The sequence below is a fragment of the Pseudonaja textilis genome, chromosome 14 (genome assembly GCF_049901715.1).
Source record: "Pseudonaja textilis isolate UNSWEBS1 chromosome 14, rPseTex1.2, whole genome shotgun sequence".
Lineage (NCBI taxonomy): Eukaryota > Metazoa > Chordata > Lepidosauria > Squamata > Elapidae > Pseudonaja > Pseudonaja textilis.
This window is the reverse complement of record NC_142003.1, coordinates 3,020,395-3,042,604: the sequence shown is the minus strand read 5'-3', so window position 1 is coordinate 3,042,604 and position 22,210 is coordinate 3,020,395. Positions and strand designations below refer to the sequence as shown.

General features: G+C 41.2%; 1 protein-coding gene and 1 pseudogene across 2 annotated transcripts in view; both read right to left on the bottom strand.

Moving 5' to 3' along the window:
- Positions 1 to 22,210, bottom strand: part of SDK1 (sidekick cell adhesion molecule 1) — a 367,483-nt gene that overhangs the window by 190,260 nt on the left and 155,013 nt on the right. The gene's annotated exons all lie outside the window — the stretch shown is intronic.
- Positions 14,099 to 14,285, bottom strand: LOC113439021 (small nucleolar RNA U3; annotated as a pseudogene).

The following is a 22,210-nucleotide window of genomic DNA, read 5'->3' as shown; positions in this document are numbered from 1 at the left end:
CTCAAGCAGGAAACCCATTTCAGACAAATGGCTGTCCAATCTTTTCTCAGAAGAGTCCTTGACTTACGAACACAGTTGGAAACAGAATTTCCACTGCTAAGCAAGGTGGTTATTAAGTCAGTCGCGCATAATGGCGGAATTTCCTGAAATGGCGATAAATCAGTGTTGTTTTGCTACAGACTGGTGCTTACCTGAAGCTATCAGCTTCCCTCCCTTAGTTATCTCAAGGGTGACCAAGAATGAAAGAGGCTGTGAATAGCTACAGGCAGCATAGGATAGTTATCTGCAAGACCAAAGGTGTTTCCTGTGATACATTATACATTATTCGCTCTATTATTACCGTTCCTGTTAGTAGCAGTAGTTCATCGCACAGTCAGCCAGGTGTTTGGACTGGATTTGGCATTTTTGTCCACTTTATTGAGTTCTTTCCAGGGACCTGGGAGAGGAAGGTGTTTTTTCTTTGATGGGGTTAAAGGTCTCGTCGCGGGATATAAGTTGTTCCAAAAAGCTGCCTTTTGCAATTGACCGTTTTAGATTTTGTCAGTGTGGAGGATGTGTAAATGGTGCTTCAGTTGTTTTGGGATTGCACCCCAGGCAGCTACTGCTACTATTTTCAATCTCTGTATATTTGTGATGGGTAAACACACTTTTTGCCTGACTCCTCTGAGACCTGTCTAGTATGACATAGCTGACATAGCTCTCATCTTCCTCAGAGCACACAAGCTCCACAATCACATCTTTGTTATTGTTATTATTTTTCTCTTTGGAATATTATTTCAAAAGTAAAGGATGCTCATAGTAGAAAAATGATTTAAAGAAAGAGGGGAAGGAGGAGTAGGAGTAGGAGGGGAAGAGGAAGAGGAAGAAGAGGAGGAGGAGGAGGAAGAAGAAGAAGAGGAGGAGGAAGAAGAAGAGGAAGAGGAAGAAGAGGAGGAGGAGGAGGAGGAGGAGGAGGAGGAGGAGGAGGAGGAGGAGAAGAAGAGGAGGAGGAAGGATGATGACAATGATGATAATAATGATAATAATGCTCATCATAGAAAAATGATTTAAAGAAGGAGGAGGGGAAGGAGGAGGAGGAGGAAGAAGAAGAGGAGGAGGAGGAGGAGAAAAAGAAGGAAAAGAAGAAGAAGAAGAAGAAGAAGAAGAAGAAGAAGAAGAAGAAGAAGAAGAAGAAGAAGAAGAAGAAGAAGAAGAAGAAGAAGAAGAAGAAGAAGAAGAAGAATTATTTTGCCTTAGGGATCCCATATAACAGTCAACAATTCCATCAACATTTGCTGGGTTGTTATCTGCTTCTTCTCCTTCTATTACCATACCTGCTTCCTAACAAATGACCTGTATTGTTTTCCTGCATGGTGCCAACTGAGCTCCTAATTATAATGTCATTAAAAGAGAGAGAAAAATACAATTCAGCACAGAGATGTAACCCCCACCAACTGATTTGTAGTGGAAACATCTCCTGTTCACTTACTAAGCAAATCCACCTGCAATTCTTTTCTCTGCAAGGGAAAGCAGGCCTTTCTTTTGACTTTTTGTTGTGATGCACGATGACAGCGCAGTGAATTGAATCCCATATGCTTTCCTACAGATGGCTGTTCATGAATTGTATTTTGCCTGGGTTAGTTCTGTTTCTTATCGCTTTCGCCTTATAACCGCGTGGTTGAAAAACGCCTGGCTGAAGCCCAAGCTTCCAAATTTAACATGAGGAACTATCCAAGTTGGTGGAATCCCCATTTCCTGGTGACTCCTAGCACCAGAATATCTCAGCTCGCACTCTGTTTACCTTTTTATGCTCAACGTATAAAGGGATTATTTTATCCATTGTGACATTCTCCCCGCCCCCTTCAAGTCAGTCTGTTTTAGAGGCAGAAAAATATAAAAATCATTAAGATTCTGAAGTGCTATGAGACATGTTTTCATGGTAACTTAATAAATATAAACTAAAAAAAAACAGCAAAAGAGGGTTGCCCCCTTCCCCCGGTTGGCAATGCCAGATAAGAGATATAAAACTCGGTGTTGTGATTTGTTGTTGATTTCCTTCATAATATTGCAAACTTTGTTACTACTAAGAGGTGGCAAAGCTACTGATGTGAGGTACATTCAATGCACACGTTTCTTATTTGCATAGCTTCTGAATTCAGACAGAATACTTAGATTTTCTGGGTGAACTGAGAAGATAAATTGAGCTCAGCGCACTTAGAGACATGAAGCTAAGATGATTAAAATACATACAAATCTTGGACTTTACTTTTTTTTACCTTTGATCAGAAATTCTTTAAGGAAGTGTGGCTTTTGAGAGTCTTAAAGGAGGCACAATGGTATTAATAGTCCCAGTTCAATATCTGTGCACATATATTTCCGCAAATTAGATCCATATTCTAAATAAAGCATAGTTTTCATACATAATTTATCAGTCAAATGTATACTATAGGGATGCTACATTTTACTAAAAGAGAAAGACAACACTTCGGTGAAAAAAATAGTAGTTGGCTGTGGCCAGAATCTTACACCGTTGTTCTATCACCGGTCCTAGAGAAGCTTCTGGAAGAAGAAAACTTGCTTTTTGATTGCTAATTGCATGTGTTGTGGGATCCCTGATGCTGTCTCAACTTGGTTGTTTTCTTGCAGACATTTCACGACCTGATTAGATAACATCATCAGTGCTAGAAGGGAGTGAGGTTTGCTCTCTTTTTATATTCAAATGTTATGTATTTTTTCATATATAAGACTTGTATATAAAAACGAGCAAAAATCCCATTCTTTTCTAACACTGATGATGTCACCTAGTTGGGTCATGAAATGTCTTCAAGAAAACAACCCAGCTCAGAGAGCTCCAAGGACCCCACAGTCCTCCTCCTCTTCCTCCTCCATCTGTAAAGGAAGGTCTCTCTCTCTCTCTTTTTCTTCTTCTCAAAGCACACAGATAGTGGACAATTAATGAGAGTAGGCCTTGCTTTGTTTATTTCAACTTGGATTTATTCTGTCATGGATCTTTGACTCCCCTTCTCCGCCTCCCCAAACTACTCATTGTATTTACTTTGCTTCAAAACAATCATTCTGCAATATCAGCATTTCGCTTTTGCTTCTGGCCTTTAAACTCTCAAATCATTTCACGAGCTGGTCCTCTCTGACTCCTTTTCATTTTGCCTGGCAGGGGAAAGTCTATTACATTTGCTGCTTCTTTCTGCTTCCCTCTCTTCCTTGTTTTGCTTCAACTTCTCCCCCATGGCAGTTTAATCTCTCCTTGTTCCTGGATCCTTCCTCCGATTTCCTCCTCCCTGGAATGGTTTTGCTTCTGATTTTCTCAGTTTTGGTCCACTAAGTTTCTTTACAAGGTCCCTCTTCTTCTTGCTTGCTCGGAGAGTAACGGCCGGCCCTGGGGAATCTGCTCAATGCAAGAGCATCATCAATATTTGATGGCCTTCCGGGTTTGTCTGTGAGAAAGCGAACCACCACAATAAAGCAACACACGCTTGGCAGTCGTAGATGGTGAGGAAAAGTAACGCCTTTGAGGCGAGATGGGCCATGCTCCGTTTCTTCTGACTAGCATCTGGACAAAGAAGAGGGAAGAAAAAGCTTTGAGGGCGAAACGGAGAAGACTTTGCTGGAAGAGTAACTGGTTGGATTCTTGGGTCAGAGAAGTCTGACTTGGAGAAAAGCAAGGTTGGGAAGAAGAGAACGGCTAGGCCAAAGGACAGCAGGGAAGTAAGACGAGCAAGAAAAACGGAGGTGGCGAGGATGGAGAGACAAGGCACAGCTGCAAGTTGTGTACAATAAAACTCATCATGCTGAAGTCTATTATCTACGATTTGTGGGTTGGAAAGCGCTGTAGCCAGTAATGTTTCTCTCTGCATATTGTCCCCTTTCAGAGGCTAATCTGCTACCATCTGCTTGAGTTGGAGCTGAAAAAAAACAGGACTCCCGTCAGCAAAATGACGATTTGCAGCGGAGAAGTCTACCAGTGTGATTCTGATCAAGCCAGGCTGACCGTTTCACCCACTGAACTTCCCAGGACTCAGACAAATGTTCGTCCAATTTGAAAACGTCCCGTGTTGGAATGCTTACAAGTTCTGGAGGCAAGTTGTTCCACTGATTCATTGTTCTGACTGTCAGGAAATTCCTCCGTAGTCCTAGGTTGCTTTTCTCCTTGAGTAGTTTCCATCCTTTGCTTCTTGTCCTGCCTTCAGATGCTTAGGATAATAGCTTGACTCCCTCTTCTTTGGGGCAGCCCCTCAAATACTGGAACACTGCTATCATGTCAACCCTTGTCCTTCTTTTCATCAGACTAGACATACCCAGTTCCAGCAACTCTTCTTTATATATTTTAGCCTCCAGTCCCCTAATCCTCTTTGTTGCTCTTCTCTGCACTCTTTCTAGAGCTTCAACATCTTTTTTTACATCGTGGCGACCAAAACTGGATGCAAATATTCCAGGTGTGGCCTTACCAAGGCCTCATAAAGTGGTATCTCTTTTAATTGTGAGCTCCCTTGTTCCTAAAACAAAATCAGAAGTATTTCCATTTCGCCCTTCTATTTATTAATGCCTGGGTCCAGTTATAGGCAGCATTTGTTAACTCTAAACAATCCCTGGCACCCTCATCTATCCAAGATTCAAACTGAAGCGGAGAAAAGAGTGTCACTGGTAATTAGAATATCGTGTAATTACTTTAAATCTCCAGATTTTTCTGATAGGGTGCTTCATCCAGATTGGCTGTGTTTGCGCTCCGAGAAAGAGTACAGGCTCAGATGATAAGCAGAAGCTATTTTGTCTTGTCTTTTCTCTTTAATTAAAACAAAACTCCCAAGTGAATGAGATTAACATCAAGGAACAGAACCTGGGAAACAGTTCCCAAGAATGAACGCACAACCAGTACACACAGGCAGAGGCAAAACTTTTCCAGTTGCTCACAACTGTTAGGGGAAAAAAGCCAAAATGCTGAGTATTCTTACTTACAAGTTGCCTCCTCGTAAATCTCAATCGTCCTTTTAAAAAGAGATGCATTCCTCTTTTTTCCTTAAGAAAACATCAACACCAACAATATGTTATCTTTTATAACAGGACCCATCTTCTGTTCATATTAATCTACTTCTGTGCTCATTAAAAAAACAATGATAGGCGTAGGGTGGAAATAGAAAATAAAGCAGGTGGGATGACAATGTAGAGTTACATCAAAAGCCTTAATTGCAACTTCAACTGTCGCTATTATTGCAAGACACCAAATGGAAATTTAAATGCTGGGCTTGAAATAAGGCTATTATTCATGACTTCTTCCACGTTTCATTTACAGCGGCCGCCCTAACTTCAAACACTTTTCCCAATCTTTCTGTGAAACAGACCATTAACGTTCCCATTTTACAGGTGAAGTAGCAAACTGACAGAGGCCACCCACGAACAGAGCTGAGAAACATGGACATGAACCAGCTGATCCAATTCGGGAGTGGAAGTATAATTTGTCTTCCAAGAAAGAAAGAAAGAAAGAAAGAAAGAAAGAAAGAAAGAAAGAAAGAAAGAAAGAAGGAAGGAAGGAAGGAAGGAAGGAAGGAAGGAAGGAAGGAAGAAAGAAAGAAAGAAAGAAAGAAAGAAAGAAAGAAAGAAAGAAAGAAAGAAAGAAAGAAAGAAAGAAAGAAAGAAAGAAAAAGAAAAATAATCTAAAACTTGGCCCAATAACTCTCCAGGTTTTTCATGGCCTTTATTCAAAACTCTTGTTCTTATTTTATCTCATTTTTAGTTCCTTTTAACGGTTCTATTAATCTATGCAAATACCCTGAGACTCAGAAGAATGCAGAAGAAAGACTAACAGGGAAAAAAGGCGAACTAATTAAAACATATTAAAAACCACCAACGAAGATTCCAATCAAATCATCTAAGAAAGAATGCCAGCCTAAATAAAGGAAAGGTTTTAAAGTGTAGTAATAAGCTTTGCAAGATACTCCCCTGTCAAGAAATACAACAGTGGTTGTTAACAAAGGAATATTTCAATCTCTCCCAGCTAACAATACATCCAGCCCAAAAAATGACATTAAAGTCTTTTTCCAATTTGCTAGTCAATCTATCCGAGAAGGATGAAGATGGGCAGGAATTGACTAGAATTTCCATTGCTAAGGAAGGCAGCTGAGTCCCACCCAATTTTACAATCTTTTTTTTTTGCCACGGTTGCTAAGCGAATCGCTGCAGTTAAGTGAACCACACGGTCATTAAGTGAATCTGTCCTCTCCTTTTGACTTGGCGTGTGGGAAGCCAGCTAAGAATGGCCATCCCATGACCCTGGGATGCTGGAACCATTGTAAATACCTGCTGATTCCCAAGCATCTAAATCTTGATTACGCAACTGTGGAGATGCTGGGATGGTCATAACTGTGAGGACTGGCTGTAAGGCACTTTTTTCACTGCCGCTGTAACTTTGAACAGTCATTGTAAGTTGAGGAGTACCTGCAACTCCTATTGGAATTATGACATTATTCCAGGGTTGTATCTTTCCATATCAATCAATCAATCAATTTAGTTTATGACAGTCATAGACCAGAGACCAGGACAAATAAAAACACTCAGGAAATATACAATTCAAAATTCTATGGTATGAAATAATAAATAACAGCTAAAATCTATGATGAAAGCCAGTCTACCTAACTCAGAGGTGGTATTCAGCAGGTTCTGACCAGTTCTGGAGAACTGGTGGTGGAAATTTTGAGTAGTTTGCAATACTACCTCTATCTATTCTCTGCCTCCCAAGTCTTAAGTCCCAGCTGATCGGCTGGGTCTACTTTGGTTGCCCTGCCCAGGAGAACAGAGCTGGAAAGCAGGTGAGTGGGGTGGGGAGGGAATGAGGATTTCGCAGTATATCCTTCCCCTGCCACACCCACCAAGCCATGCCCACAGAACACCACGGCCACCAAGCCACGCCTACAGCTGATTGGCTGGATCTTCTTTGGTTGCCCTGCCCAGGAGAACGGAACTGGAAAGCAGGTTAGTGGGGTAGGGAGGGAATGGGAATTTTGCAGTATATCCTTCCTCTGCCACGCCCACCAAACCAAACCACACCCACCAAACCACACCCACAGAACCGGTAGTAAAAAAAAAAATTGAATCCCACCACTGGCCTAAATGTACTTTCCATAAGTGCTCCATCCAAAGGACGTTCTTGCTCTTATCAAGTCAATAGGGACTTGTCCATCTTTTTAAAAAAAGATTCCCAAACTGAGCGTCAAGCGTGACCAGAGACCGGGAGGTAACCACAGCCCCTCCAGAGGATGGTATTCCTCCAAACAGCCGCTGCTTTTCCATCTCTTGTTCCCCCGGCATGTTTCTAGAATGGACTACACAATTAAGAGAGCGCCAGCCTGCTTGTGAATCATTCTGGCAGGATTTCACCAGGGGGACCGAACGTTAAGCGATGTTGTTTTCCTGCCCCGCCTGCCTGCCGTGACCCTTTGACCTCCTTCCGCTCTGCTGTTCGTTCTTCTTCCATTTCTTCCCTCCACCCCCGTTCTTGCTTCTCCTTCCCCCCGGGGTTGGGTTTCTACCTGGTGGGACCTTCCCCCTCATTTCTGATGTGCGCCTTGGTGCTATGGTCTTCCCTGCTGTCTGGCCAACGCCAAGGTGAATTTTGGGCTGCAAAAAAACCCAACAACACACCACTTGGCATTTTCTTCTCAACACCGGCACTAGATAACTAGCCTTCCTTTCCTGCTCCCCATCCCAGCGAGGAACAGGGAGATTATGCTTCTTAAATTATGTTTTCAAATTTGTGCCATCCTTGGAAGCCAAAGGCTGCAGCATTGCTGACCTTGGCATCTAGGATTAAAGCTTGCTTTCTTCCAGAGAAGCCAAAGAGTAGCTGGAATTATCTTGTAAAGTCACTGAGAGAGTTAATTCTGCCTTCATCCCCCTTCTCTCTCAACCCTTCCCACACCTTCTCCGGGAGCTCTTTATCTCAAGTGATTGAAATTCTTGGGGGGCAAATGGTCCTGTAACATCTGCCAGCTGCCAGAGACAGATACACTGTCGGCCCAATGCATCAGCTCCTCGTGACAGCTGGGACAAAGGTTAATTATGTACTTCTGTATATAGTTTTAATCACCTTAATCACAGTTATTCTGCTGCATTCCCCCACCATAACTTTTCTACAAGCAGGGGCGCTTCAAGCAAGGCTGTGTTTGTTTAAAAAGGGTAGGGGGATTTTTTAAAAAAAGGCACAAATATAGCAGACGACCTGGCACAAAAAGATGCTGAAAGGCCATCAACAACAGAAGCTCAAAGTGATGCATTTGGGGCCAAACATTTCCACTGTGCAAATCTGTCTCAAGAATGACACGTGGTGAATTTTCCAAGCTTGGTTCTTCGTTGTTTTGCACCTATAGAAAGAGTCTTGCCAGACACTGAAGTCTCTACTATTCTTATCTACAATATACTCCGGGAACTATTGGCTGTCTTCACCCTCTTTCTCTCACACATAACCTCAGGACTAAGTTGCCTTACTCCTCTGGTATCCACGCCTTCCCTCCTGGGGGGGTCCACCTCCATAGTACATGCCATCACAAAATCTGCTCAGTCAAATTTTTGAAAGTGGGGAGGAGGATAATATTTGCATTAAAATTTGCATGCCCTTGGGTTCTCTAAAGGTGCATATTTTTGTCCACAAATTTACCTAATACAATTGCTCATAGTTCATTTTTGGCATTTGCTTTAATGGATGTTAAATATTTGCAGAGTTTTCTCCTTCGTGTAGGTATTTTTAATTGGCAACCTTCATTTCGTCACCGTGAAGCCCAATATTTCAAATGACAGCTAAAGTGCAGTCTGCATAACCCTTCCTATCAACACGTCCATACCACACGTTGAAATTACTAATATATCTCCCCAAACGGCATCAACTCTCAAATGTTAAAGGATTTCAACGGATGTTGGTTATCATTATTTTGGCCTTCAGTTCATCTCCCTCTTCTTCCTATCCTCCAAATAACGCCGCACAGTGAGCAACATTCTTTCTCAAAAACAGCTTCATATTATTCATCTCCACACAACATTGTATTTTTTTTTTCCCCTTTGTGGAAATCTAGTAATGATAGACTAGATGGCCATTCTTAAGAATTCCAAATAACTCTTCGGGGTTTTATTGTTGCAAGACGTCCTAAAGTGATTGTGATCTTGTGGTAATTCATACTTTTATTGATCGGTGAACATATGCAAGACCATCCCTGAATGGCATCAAAATGGCCCCTATTGTATTTTAAGCTGTGCTAGCTGAAGCAATATCTCTATATTCCCCCCGTATTACACGGTGAGTACAATATCCAATCTGGAAATCTTCACAGCAACTTATGTGATGAATCTGTCTGAAACAGGCAACAGAAATATTGCCAGCCCAAGTTCTTTGATAAAGCTTTATATTATTAAGAACAGCTTAATCTTGAATGTGGAATGGGTGAGATAGACGGACATCTTGGTAAAGGAATGAATGAATAAGGACCTAATATTATATGATAAATGAGGTTATCTTCTACCCTAAGGATGCTGGTATCTACCACTATTTAAAAGAGCTTTTTGGCTCTAAATGGAGCATCATGCTAGGTTTTCAAGATGCAAACCTAATGCAGTTAGTCCTTGACTTATAACAATTCATCACTGCTCAAAGTTACAATGGCCCTGAAGAAAGGGACTTATGACCGTTTTTCACACTTATGACTGTTGCAACATCCCCGTGGCCCCGTGATCAAAATTCACATGCTTGGCAGCCAGTTCATTCTTACGATGGTTGCAGTGTCCCCAGGTGTGTGTGTGTGTGTGTGTGTGTGTGTGTGTGTGTGTCATGTGATCCCATTTTATGACCTTCTGATGAGCAAAGTCCGTAGGGAAGCCGGATTCACTTACCAACCATGTAACTAACTTGACATCTGCGGTGATTCACTTAACAACTGTGGCAAGAAAGGTCGTAAAACATGGCAAAATTCACGTCTGCAACAGAAATTTGGGTCTCGATGTGGATCGGATTCAAAAAAAAATTACTACCGGTTCTGTGGGCGTGGCTTGGTGGGCGTGGCAGGGGAAGGATATCCTGCAAAATCTCCATTTCCCTCCGCACCCCGCTAACCTGCTTTCCAGCTCCGTTCTCCTGTGCAGGGCAACCAAAGAAGACCCAGCCAATCAGCTGGGACTCAATGGGAGGCAGAGAATCAGTGGGTTTGGCGGGACCAGTCGGAGGTGGGATGGGCCGGTTCTCCGAACGACTCAAAATTTCCACTACCGGTTCTCCACAACCGGCTGAGCACCACTTCTGCTAGTAAGTCTGGGGCTACCTATACGTCAAGCCATCTTTGTGACACCTGATCTCCTCAACTATTTTCAAAGGAATTCTTTTGTGCGGGTCAATCGTTGGAAAGAAAAGAAAAAAAAAACAGGGGAGTGGGGAAACCCACCCACCTGAAGCTGTGCTAATCGGAAGCAAGGGCGCAATCTGTTATTTATTCAGCCTTCCCGGTTGAAATGTATTAAACCGTATTTCAAATTAGTCCTGAAACCTGGATAGCGAACTCTTAATGAGGTGTCACCGGTGATGTAAAGCCAACGCTGATGAGACAGCTTTCACTCTCGGATGCCCCGGAAGTTTGCTTTCCTGATGCCCGACAGTTTCAGTCTCATTACACCGAAGGTTTTGTTCAACAGTATTTAATAACCCTGGTATTATCAAGAGACACATTCCTTTGGTAGGGATGATAATGTTTATTGGAATAAATTATGCAGCACATTTCCCCAGAATCAATGGCGGGTGACAAGTTTGTTTACTGTTCATTAGCAAACAATAAAAAGGTACCACTGCAGCTGAATAATACTGAGGTTACTTGATTATATTTCCTTCCAGTTATTGCAAGGAACCTATAACTCACCCGAGGTTTTGGGCATTTATTCTGAACTTTGCAGAGAGTTGGATCCACCAGTGACTCGTTTGGGCAGATAAATACGCTCGGCCGTCAACGCCAAAAAAAATTATAACACGTTTGCAAATGGGTGTAAGGCTTGGAGAGGGAGAGGAGAAGGAAAGGTTTGACACAATTAGCCCTCAAAATGATATAAATCATAAGCAAATGTCCACGGGGATATGATGTTTGCCTCTCTGTTAAGCAAACATGCTCAGCCCACATCCTGAGATGAAAAGGGCATTGCATGAATTATGGTTGTTGTCGTTTTAAATCAAAAGTGACATGACAAAGGGTAAGGGTAGACCATATCAAAATTAGATTAAGTTTCCACCAATCTTGGACAGGAACATAGAGCAGGTTAGCGGGTCAATTAAATACAAAATAAAGGATGCACCTCCTGAGTTAATTTTGGGTGGAGCTTGTATAAGCTAGGTGTACTTCTGGCTAAACTGGATGATATCAATGCCTCTGTGGAGGCCTGGGTGTCCTCTGAGCTTGGCTGTTTTCTTGTAGATGTTTGGTGACCCAACTAAGTAACATCATCAGTACTAATAGAAAGTGGGGTTTACTCTCATTTGATATTCTAGTCCCTTGCCCTGTTCATTGGAGTGGTCTCAGTGGTTCCTTGGTTGGGCTGTTTAATGTTAGCTTGTTTGCCTGTTCTTTAGTTGGGGTATTCTCCAACTAACAGGGAAATGAGAGCAAACTTTACATTATCTTCTTCAATATTCAATATTTCTTCCATCTTTCTGCGTTCCCCGTCACCAGCCATGATCCTTTGCCATCCACCAAAGGACCAAGTCCCGTGTTTGGACTTCTCCCTTTACCTTCCTCTTATATTATCTAGAGCATTGGTGACCTTAAATTAATACCACAGTTAATTATAAAATAAATAATCCGAGAGCCTCAAACCAAAAGGAATTTGTTTTGTTCACATATGCCCATTAAAAAGCGGATAGTGCAACAGCAAATGTCAGACATGACTGCAACTGTCAGCTAGCAAAACTGAAGCAAACTCTTAACTTCCAACATAATATGTAAAGGAAAAGAAGAAAGAAAGAAAGAAAGAAAGAAAATAGACTGCATGAGTGAGCTGATCCATTCTCGAAGCATAAACCCCATTACAAAACAAGACCCATCTTGACAAGCATCAACCAGCAAGCTTTCAGATGAATTTGACCCTGTGAAAAAATAAAATATGTGTGGATTTTCGCCTATGAATTATAAATTTACCGGACCGATTAAATGAATTTTAAATTGTGTAAATGCTGCTAGTGCGTGATTGCTGCCCATAAGAAATGGATGTACAAAGTTAGAAGCTAAATGTATGTATGCATGAGTCATATTATTTGACTTTAATGTCTCTCTCTCTCTCTCGAGCGCGCGCTTAATGCTTCATAAAGTGAACCTAAATATAATGCGCTTATTCCCACCTCCCAACACATGCACACAAATATTTCATGATTCAAGCCAGGCTCTATCATTGGTAGTTCTGTCTTTGGACGAAGACTTTTTATTTATTGATCTGTCCTTTTGACAAAGCTGCCAATCTCATAAACAAGTGACTCAGGTCAGCGAGAACAAGGCTTAAAAAAAAAGTACTGTATAATAAACAGTGATTGCTATTAAAAACTTTAACCAACTTAGGAAACTATAAGTCAAAGAAATGTGCATAACCATGGAGCTATCTCCATTTTCACTGGTCTGCTGAGGTACCTGGGACCGATGGCTCCTAAGAAAAATCAATTTAAAGGCAGCTTGTCTTCGAGTTACAGCCACATTTAGGACAAGAAATTCCATTGCTAAGCAAGGCGGTTGTTAAGTGACCCGCACCCGATTTTACAACCCCTTTTTTGGCCACGATTTTTAAACAAATCGCTGCAATGATTAAGTAAATTGTACGTTTGTTCAATAACTCCAGCTTCCACATTGATAGGGAATTGATTTGTGGGGGTATCAAAATGGTTAAATCATAGCAATGGGACCAAAATGTGTTCATCTGAGACATTTGGGTGTGTGTGCAAATGACAATCCCCTGACCCCAGGATGCAACAACAGCTGTAAATACACGTGGGCTGCCAAGCGCCCAAATTTTAATCATATGACTGTGTGAACACGACAGCCGTAAGTGTGAGGACCAGATGTAAATGACTTTTCTCAGTGACATTGTAAGTTTGAACAGTGGCTAAATACATAAGCTGAGGTCTATCCAGGCATGCTATGTTTTAACTTGCGTTACAGAGATGCGGTGGGAAGGCGGCGCAAATCTGAACTGTTCATCCATCCCTCTGACCTTTGTTCAGTGCCAGAAAAGTAAAGACAGATAGATGGCTGAGGCTTCGTTTAACTTCTTTATAAACACATAAAGTAAATTTTACAATACCAGTTGTAGATTTTTTCCCAACATCGAGCAAACTCAAACAGAAGCAGACATGTTACAGGTCCAGAGCAGAACAGCCACCCAGGAGCTCAGAAACAGACACCAGTTTCACTTTAGTTCAGCAGGCAAGCAAGCAAGTCAGTTTCTCTTTCACTTTAGAGCTGAGCACAGAACAGAGATAAACCACGCCTAGATTCTCTGTTTAAGTTTCAGCCTCAATTCAGTTCTCATTGGCTGACCAACCAACTAAGCTCTCTTCCAGTTCATGAATATGCTCTGACAACCTTCCTGGACCTTTTTCATCAAACCCCTATTTTGATCCTTCTGTTATGAAAGAATGCTAATGAAAGTGTGCATTCAGCCCTAGCAGAGCCATTTTCACTTTACTTGCAAATAAATAAATACAAACTCTTCTAATTTGGTAATCAGGTAAGACAATTATACCCTCTGAACTATTTCTCCATTTTCCCCCCTACTTTCGTTTGTGTCAACTACAGACAGAAAAATTATTCCGTGGGCTATCTGAAGCTTGTTCCTTGGTGATTAAAGCCTTTAATTTCTTTGGGCTGTTTTATAAATCAATCCCTAGGAAATACTTTGGATTACCCCAACAAACTTCTCATCCGACTTTTTCTCATTCCTCTTCCATTGCTTTTACAAGGAAAACATGATTCTCTACCCTGTAAAAAGCGGCTAAGCATCTTTCACCGAGGATCTTAGCTTTAGATCAAAGGTCTCCAACTGGCTGAGAAATTCTGGGAATTGAGGTCCACAAGTCTTGAAGTTGCCAAGGTTGGAGACCCCTGCTTCAGATCACTTTTAGATTAACAGAGTTGGAAAGACCTTGTAGGTCATCTAGCCTAACCCCATGCCGAAGCAGGACACTCTACACCATTTCTGACAAACGGCAGTCCAATCTCTTCTTGAAAGCTTCCAGTGTTTGAGTGCATTTCTCTAGTTGGATACTATAGAAATGATTCCTGAAAGTATAGCTTTTTGCAGGGATGTTCTCAAGAACAGAAACCGTTTCAAACATAGAAATATTCTACCAGATGTTTCCAGTAGAAGTCCAAGTTCATACATGTAAAAATTGCAAGAATTTTATTTATTTATTTATTTTAGAAAAACCCATACTCCTTCACCCCTATCTGCACCACTACATTGTATTGGATAATTTGTCTCTTGAAAATTCTAATCAAGCCCAAATGTCAGCCTGGATTATTAGTCAGGACATCTTTGGGAAAAAGAAAATCTGGTTTATAAACCTCCCGATGTAATCAAAAGATAAAGAGAGGACTCGTCTAATTCTGAAGTCCTGCTCAGACTGACTCACTAAAACCATGGGAGTCTGTTCCAGACTTCTGCATTCGCAGAGGTCAAAGTCTCCATTGGATTTTCTTAATCTGATATTCATCCCATTTTTTTCTGGGGGATTCACTTCTGTTCACCTTTGTATCCAGCCTGAAAATGATAAATGACCTTTTAAAGTATAGAGATCATTTAATCCATAATCTTTCCTGAACAATTTCTGTTTTTTCTAATGGAAATGTTCCCCTGGTGATTGTCTTTTGCTTTCTCAAGAAACAAGGTGCAACGCTCATAGATCTGCAACCTCAATCTCCAGTTTTGGGGTAAGCCCCAGATTACTACACTGATTGATAGAAATAATCCGTCCACTCTACAAAGGTACAGCCCTACAAGTTTGGTAAAATGAGGCAGCCGAAGTCATCTCACTGGCTTTTCTTGGGTGGAGGGTGTAGTTCTGAGTTTCATCCCTGTAGAACAAGGATGTCGAACCTTGGCAACTTTAAGATCTGTGGACGTCAACTCCCAGAATTCTCCAGCCAACATGGAGTTGATGTCCACAGGTCTAAAAGTTCCAAAATTGGATGCCCCTGCTGAAGACACATTGACAAGAACCAGAGGTGCCAAAAAGGAATAAACCATCCTCCGAGGACACTTGGCCTGGGAGCCGAATGCAAAACTATAGTGAGAGGCGCCAAACATGTGAGCCATTCTCAAAACATCAAAAAGGCATCCCTTTGGACACTGATGGACTGGTCAAGGGAGGAGGGCCAGAGAAAGGGGGAAAAGTGTAAGCTTTGTGGGGGAGCATTCAAGATCTAGCTTCACTTTTGCTGCAACCATTTAACTTTAGTAAAAGAACCTATCGTTTCAATTCAGTGGAGTCGAGGGTCTTTCTTTCCTAAATGTCTAAGTTGGGGCAGGTCTGACACTATGAAAGAACATTGCCAGAATAGACACATACAGGCACACACACAATCCTCCAGCCTCCTCCTCCCCATGCCTATAGATCTTGAGTGCATATATAAAACTGGATAAGTGCCATGTTCTTTGCCCTGGGCAGGAAAATATATTAGGCACATCCAGGAATTAGGGCATGCATATAATCATGTGCTAAGTAGCGGTGTTTTAAATGCATCCCTGAGCTCCTAAAAATTAATTTCAAAACACATCAAATTAAATATTCTGTGGATCACAACCTAAGATGCTAAAGAGTCTAAAATGGGACTCTCCAGCCCACCGCGTTCCTCCTAAGCCCATCTGAAGTAGCGAGGGCTGCGTGTACGAAGGTTTAGTGCATCAGTCGTAACCCGCCTATAGATCGTATAACTTTCACCGCAGGTTAATCTGCCTTCATTTGGGAGGCTGTTATTAAAAATATAACTGGCAAGTGTTCTCATCACAAAGATTACTAATCTAAATTGCAGTTCACTGGGGATTAATATTTTGAAAATATTGGCCCATTAAAGTAACTGCTTATGACAAATCTAATATCTACCACAGATTAGTTCTGAGCTTGCAGATAGATTGAGGTCTAAGGCAGGTGCAAATACTCTTAACAAGAAGCTGTAAAGCACCCAAAACGCTTTCAAGATTATTAATGAGAAAGTGAAATGAATCGCCAGCCAATAGCACAATATCAAACACAAAGACTGACTCGTTATTGTGGGGTTTTTTTTTTCTATGTTTCCAGAACAAATAACTGGGTGTTACATCATTCTTGAATTTTAAGGAAGGCTTTAAATCATGCTTTTAAAAATACAGTTATGTAACACATGCGCTCCCAGTGGGGCTACACATCTACACTAAATCTTCAGCATAAAGAAAACCACAATTAACTGCTAGTTTCTCACATTTGTTTACAACAGCGGAGTCATTTTACACTCATGTAAAACATATTACTTGATGACATATGATTTCAAACATTTTTGAATGTATACAATCTCATACATCCTGCAGATCTAAGTGTGCACAGGCGTTCAAGATCCATGCACTTTTGCAAGTATGCATTCTTTTTTTAAAAAAAAAAAGGTTACACAGATAGATATTTTAAAATAATCACTGAAAAACTAGTAGTCCTGCCTTTTGATTGTGATGATAGCTTATCGGTCATTATACTACCTATAACGAAAATAAATTGTCCAGGTTCTTTTCAACCAAAGTGAAATTTGCATTACACTCAAACAGGAATTGCCTAGGTAGGGTAAAACCCTACACAAGAGATCCTGAACACTCCTGGCATTAGTTTCGCAAGTGCAAATATTTCTGTTTCTCTCAATGATCCAATGAAACTATTTATTTCCTTCCTTATACCTAACCCGTTGTTTTGTTCTTATTCTAGTTTTAGTTTTTAGATTACTTTCCGACTCAGTGATTCTCATTTGCATTTTGTACTCTTCAAGGCCTTCCGCTTCCAACATCACAAAAGGATGACTAAATTAAATGCGTAAAAAGAGCATTTTAATACGTCTCTTTGCATTAGCAATTGGAAGCCAATGTATTTATGCAGGGTCATTGATCCTTTGCTTTCAGAGAAAGCACCGCTGCTGATGGAGTACTCCTTCTGGAGTTCTCGTCAACTGATGGGTTATATCAGAGTGTCAAACTCGATTTTATTGAGGGACGCATCAAGGCCGGGTGGGGGGAGATGGCTGGGGGTGGGGGTGGCCATGGTGGCCATGACACAGGACTCATGTGGGGGGCACCTGTGGTGACCAATTGCTAAGGCAGGACTTCCCTGAGATGCTCCCTCCCTCTCATTATAATCTTCCTTCCTTCCTTTTCTTCCTTTTTCTTCCCTCTCCCTTCTCCTTTCTTCTTCCTTCCTTCTTTTTCCTTCCTTGCTCTCTTGCCCTCTTCCCTTCTTTTTCTTTGCCTTTCCTCTTTCCCTGTCTCCTTTCCTGTCCCTTCTTGCACGCTCAAATGCAAAAGGGGAAGAAAATTTCTCCTTTTGTTTTGTTTTTAGCACACACACACACACACACACACACGCTCCGTTTTCACTGGCAGAGGAACCGCGGGCCAGTCGTTTCCTGTTTCCAGGCCGGCCCCGCGGATTCAGCACTTGAGTTTGATGCCTCTGGGCTATATGACCGCAGACAGTACCCAAAATATCACCTGCTAAATGTCGTCATGAATCATTTGCAAGATCGCAGAATCGGCGTGATGGTGCGATTAGGGAAAAAAATACCATCGTACCTCAATTTTGGAGGGAGGCTAATTGGATCCGAACAACTTTCTGCAAAGTTCTGGAAGAATTTCTGGTCATCCTGCCCTTGTGTGGACCCTGCCAGAAACTTCCTCGGAAACCAATCAGGAAGGCAGGCGAGTCATATCAGTTAAGATAAATAATCACTGATTGTCCAAGAAACAATAACTACTTTGTTCCAGTATTTGAGCAATTTGCTGCAAACAAGAGGAAGGTCAACTTATTTTCCAAAGCCCCTGAAGGCAAAACAAGAAGCAACGGATGGAAACGAAGCAAGAATGACCTAAAACTAAGGAGAAAACTCCCTGACAGTGAGAACAATTAATCAGTGGAACGACTTGCCACCAGAAGTTATGGGTGCTTCATCACTGGAGGTTTTTAGGAAGAGATTGGACAGCCATTTGTCTTGGAATGATAGAGTGTCTCCCGCTTGAGCAGGGGGTTAGAATAGAAGACCTCTAAGGTCCCTCCCAGCTCTATTGTGTAACTAAGAACTTGATCAGCTTTATAGCTGAAGAGAGGCAGTTGTGGCTATACACAACTTCCTTAGAGTTGGGCACCTGGTTAATTTACTAGTAAATTGTCCCATGTCTATTAACATGATTTCTCCTTGGAAGCCATTTGATTTTTAGTTGAGATTGTTTCATTGATCAAAATACATCAGCAATCCTAACTCGATGTGGTTGGGGCCAATTAATTATCTAAAACTAATAGACAAGAATGGCTATTGTCTCGTGGATTTCTTTTAGGAGGTTGCTCACTTCCACCCCCACCCCCCAAGCACGGCACAGTCAATGCCGACAACCAAATATGACACCAGACGAATTCAAGTTTTGTATTTCCAAGGAACGTATCAATATCAATGTCTCTACAAAGATGTATGAGTCTTGCTCACTCACTTGCTGTGAAATGAAAGTTTCTATAACAAACAGACAAAAAATATATATGCATATGCTTTGATTCAGAGAGATTACATTTTTTTTGCACATTTCTCTTAAACCTGGAGATAATCCATCTTTACTTTCTGTCAGGATCTTGGCAGCCACAAGCAACCTGTGCCTAAATAAGCAATTTATTTTGTATTCCATGGCCAAAAACTCAGTAAGTAGGGGGGAAAACCCAACAAGAGAGATGGCCCTCTCCTTGGGAAATGAAGACCCAAGCTGGTATATCAAGGTTTTCAAGACAGAAAGTCAGTAAACTCCAGGAAGGGAATAAAAAAAAAATCAACATCTGAATTTCTGCCCTTGATTTATAATCCGTGTGTTTTGTCATTTTTCTAAAGCCTTTCATCTACCTCTAAAAGATTCCATTTAACCTCTCTGATCACCTAGAAAATATTATTTGCAATTGAAATCACCCACTACTAATTATCTGATGCAATAGCTCTGAAAATGTCACTTGTTGTTATACTCAAGGTAAACCGGCCAGGGCCCGAGTCACGGTTTTTGAAAAGCCACCCTGCTTTTCATTCTTTCTGCTTTTCTAGGTATATTTAAAATCTTGAGGGCCCCACATGAGAAACAAGATTGTGTCTGGAGAATGGCTAAACCATCATTACCTGCCATCTTACTTGAAGCAGAAGTTAACCTCAATTTGAGGAACCTCTTCCAGCGGGAACATCTAATGAACGTTGGGGGAAAGCAAGTTGGTTGATGCCTTGGAACAGTGTTTTTCAACCTTGGTGGCTTTAAGATGGGTGGACTTCAACTCCCAGAATTCATGCTGAAAGCCACCAACGTTGAGAAACACTGCCTTAGAATCAACTACCATTTTGTTTTATTCTACTATCATTAGATGTTGTTTCGTCATAACTAAATCTTGTACAGCAATTCCCTTCTTCGAGGATTTTTAAGGACCAGTCAAGGTAGACTCACCTTGTCCATAATATTTGGGAAAGGAAAGGAAATGGGATTCCGTGCTTCTAGATACGTAGACTAAACCAAATTGCTTAATTCATTTTTTCTCGCCATGGGTATAAAATACTGGCGCTACCCTCCAAGCAGTTTGAAAATGTAGGAAATGGGGAATGATTACAATTTTAGGGTTTCCCCATCTTCATTGGGCCATGAAGTAGATGTATTTTCTGTTATTCAGTGGGCTGCTCAGAAACAAAATTTGGTCCCTATATGCTTTTCTCCGAGAGCTCATCGCTTGAGAAGTTCTAGCAACCAACAGCATGTACGTCTCCTGTAAAATATTAATTCCGATCATGCAATAAACCCTGGGAATTTATCCATGCGATAGAACTCTAGAAGGGAACTACAATTTTCTTTGATAATGCTAAGCATTTTCTTCTGTTGAAATTCTCATAGTGATGCTGCAACTGTCGCCTAGGGAATATTATTAATTATTAATTATGTGATTAATATTACACAACCCCTCCCCTTCTGTATGTTTAATGTCTTAAGAGGTTGCCCAAAGAAAAAAGTGTATACATATGTTCAATTAGAGGGGAAAATAAAAACAGCCGTCTTGGTGACTTGGCACCCTCTTTTTCTTAATGGGAATTTTTAGCTGACATCAAATGCTTCCATCTTGTGGGATGGCGAAGACCTTCTTTACTGAGAAATAATGGACATGTGAAGAAAAAAGGGAGTGACGTTTTTATAATGGATTTGATTTAAAATGATTTGTACGTAGATGACATAGGGGAAATGACCTCCATTCGTCAACGGGACACACATAACTTCCGTCGTCGCTATGTGGAAGGCATTACAGAGGCTCTGAAGGCCTCAGAAACATCTGCCTGCCCGCATCCTGAAGAAATTAATGGGAGACATTTGAAGGCTGCATTGAGCAGGTAAATAAGATATGGGCAATTCATTTTGTAGAAGTGGTTCTAGGAGAAGGACTGGCAAAACCTGGGGGTGGAATGAAAAGAGGGATCGGCCTAGAATCCTTACAAAGTCACCAGCAAACTAAGTCCAGATCCTTTTGAGTGCCATTAGTCCTTATCTAACTCTAAGAAGATGTTGACCATCAGCTGAGAAGATTCCTGGCCATAGGCTTTCAGCAATAAATCAGTTTAATGGAACCTTCAAGGTAGACCTGGTGTTTCACACCTGACAGGTTTTCCTCTAGGAACAGCGGTTATGCAATGCTTTAAAAATAAAGCAAGGAAAGTGGAAATGACTTAAGTAAAGCCAAGTCAAACATCGATGGAGATGCTATATCATCCAGGTCATGGTTGCACCAAAGATGCTTTTCCAAAAGGCAACTGAAATTTCTTGTGGTTTTGTTTCTTGAAAACATTTCACTTCTCATCCAAGAACTGAAGAAGCTTCTTGGGTGAGAAAAACTGAACGGAATGGAAGTATCTGAATGAAGAAGAATTGAAGGAGCTTCTTAGATGAGAAGCAAAACATGTTCAAAGAAAAAATACCCAAGAAAGTCCAGCTGCCTTTTGGTACAGCCAAGTCAAGAAGGTGATGGGATTCGGTGAAAGTCAAAGGATCATCAGGAATTATCATCAGTTCGACTACACCGATATATAGATGGTCTCAACATTTTGATGGAGTGAGGGCGGATTCTACATTCTGCATTATTTTATATAAACACAAATACAGTTACAGATTTTTTTTTCACTCATCATTAAAATAAAGACAGGCAACATGTTTGTCTTTCACTAAACCTGTCTACTCTCTGTTTCTTTGAGGAAACCTCAGGATGTGATTTTTGATCCAAAGAAAAGACTAACTCACAAGGAGCCTTTCAAATAATTCCAGTTTATATATGCTAAGATAGGGAGGCATTTGGAGAAACTGACAACTTCTTGATTACGTTTTTTTTTTTTTTTTTTGTGGTTAGTCATCTAACAGACTAAGAAAATAGTCTCGGTGGGGCATTACGGTTCAGTTTTAATGAAATTTCTGGCTTGATAATACAATAAATGCCATCCATTACTTGGGATTGTTAGCCTTGTAGCGAGTCTAGCAACTGGAGTAATTTTATTGTTATTTTTATAATCCTGCTGTCTGCATCTACAAATGTCAGTTTTCATTAAAATCTGGGTTTTATGTCAGCAGAAAGAAGATGGGCCTCTTGGATAGCCATAATAGGAGATGATGCCTCGTTTAAGCCAGCCAGTTTCCATAGACCCCGGCAAAGCTATTATTACGGCCGTTGCATTCTTGGCCCGTCTCTTTCCATCCATGATAATTTTGGGTCGTGCAACTCTCATGCAGCATATAAACTACCGCCAGAGCAGTGGAGATGAAATGAGGTCTAACTGTGTATTCTCCAAAAGGTTGCTGCAAAATGACGAGAAAACTATGGCACTGCGGGACGAACAGGGCATTGTTAGGCAGAGGAATGGCAATCTGCATTTTAGAATTCCACCACATATTGTACTTTCTACCCTGAAAATGAGTCAGTGCAATTCAAACTTCCAATTCTCTGTTTGTT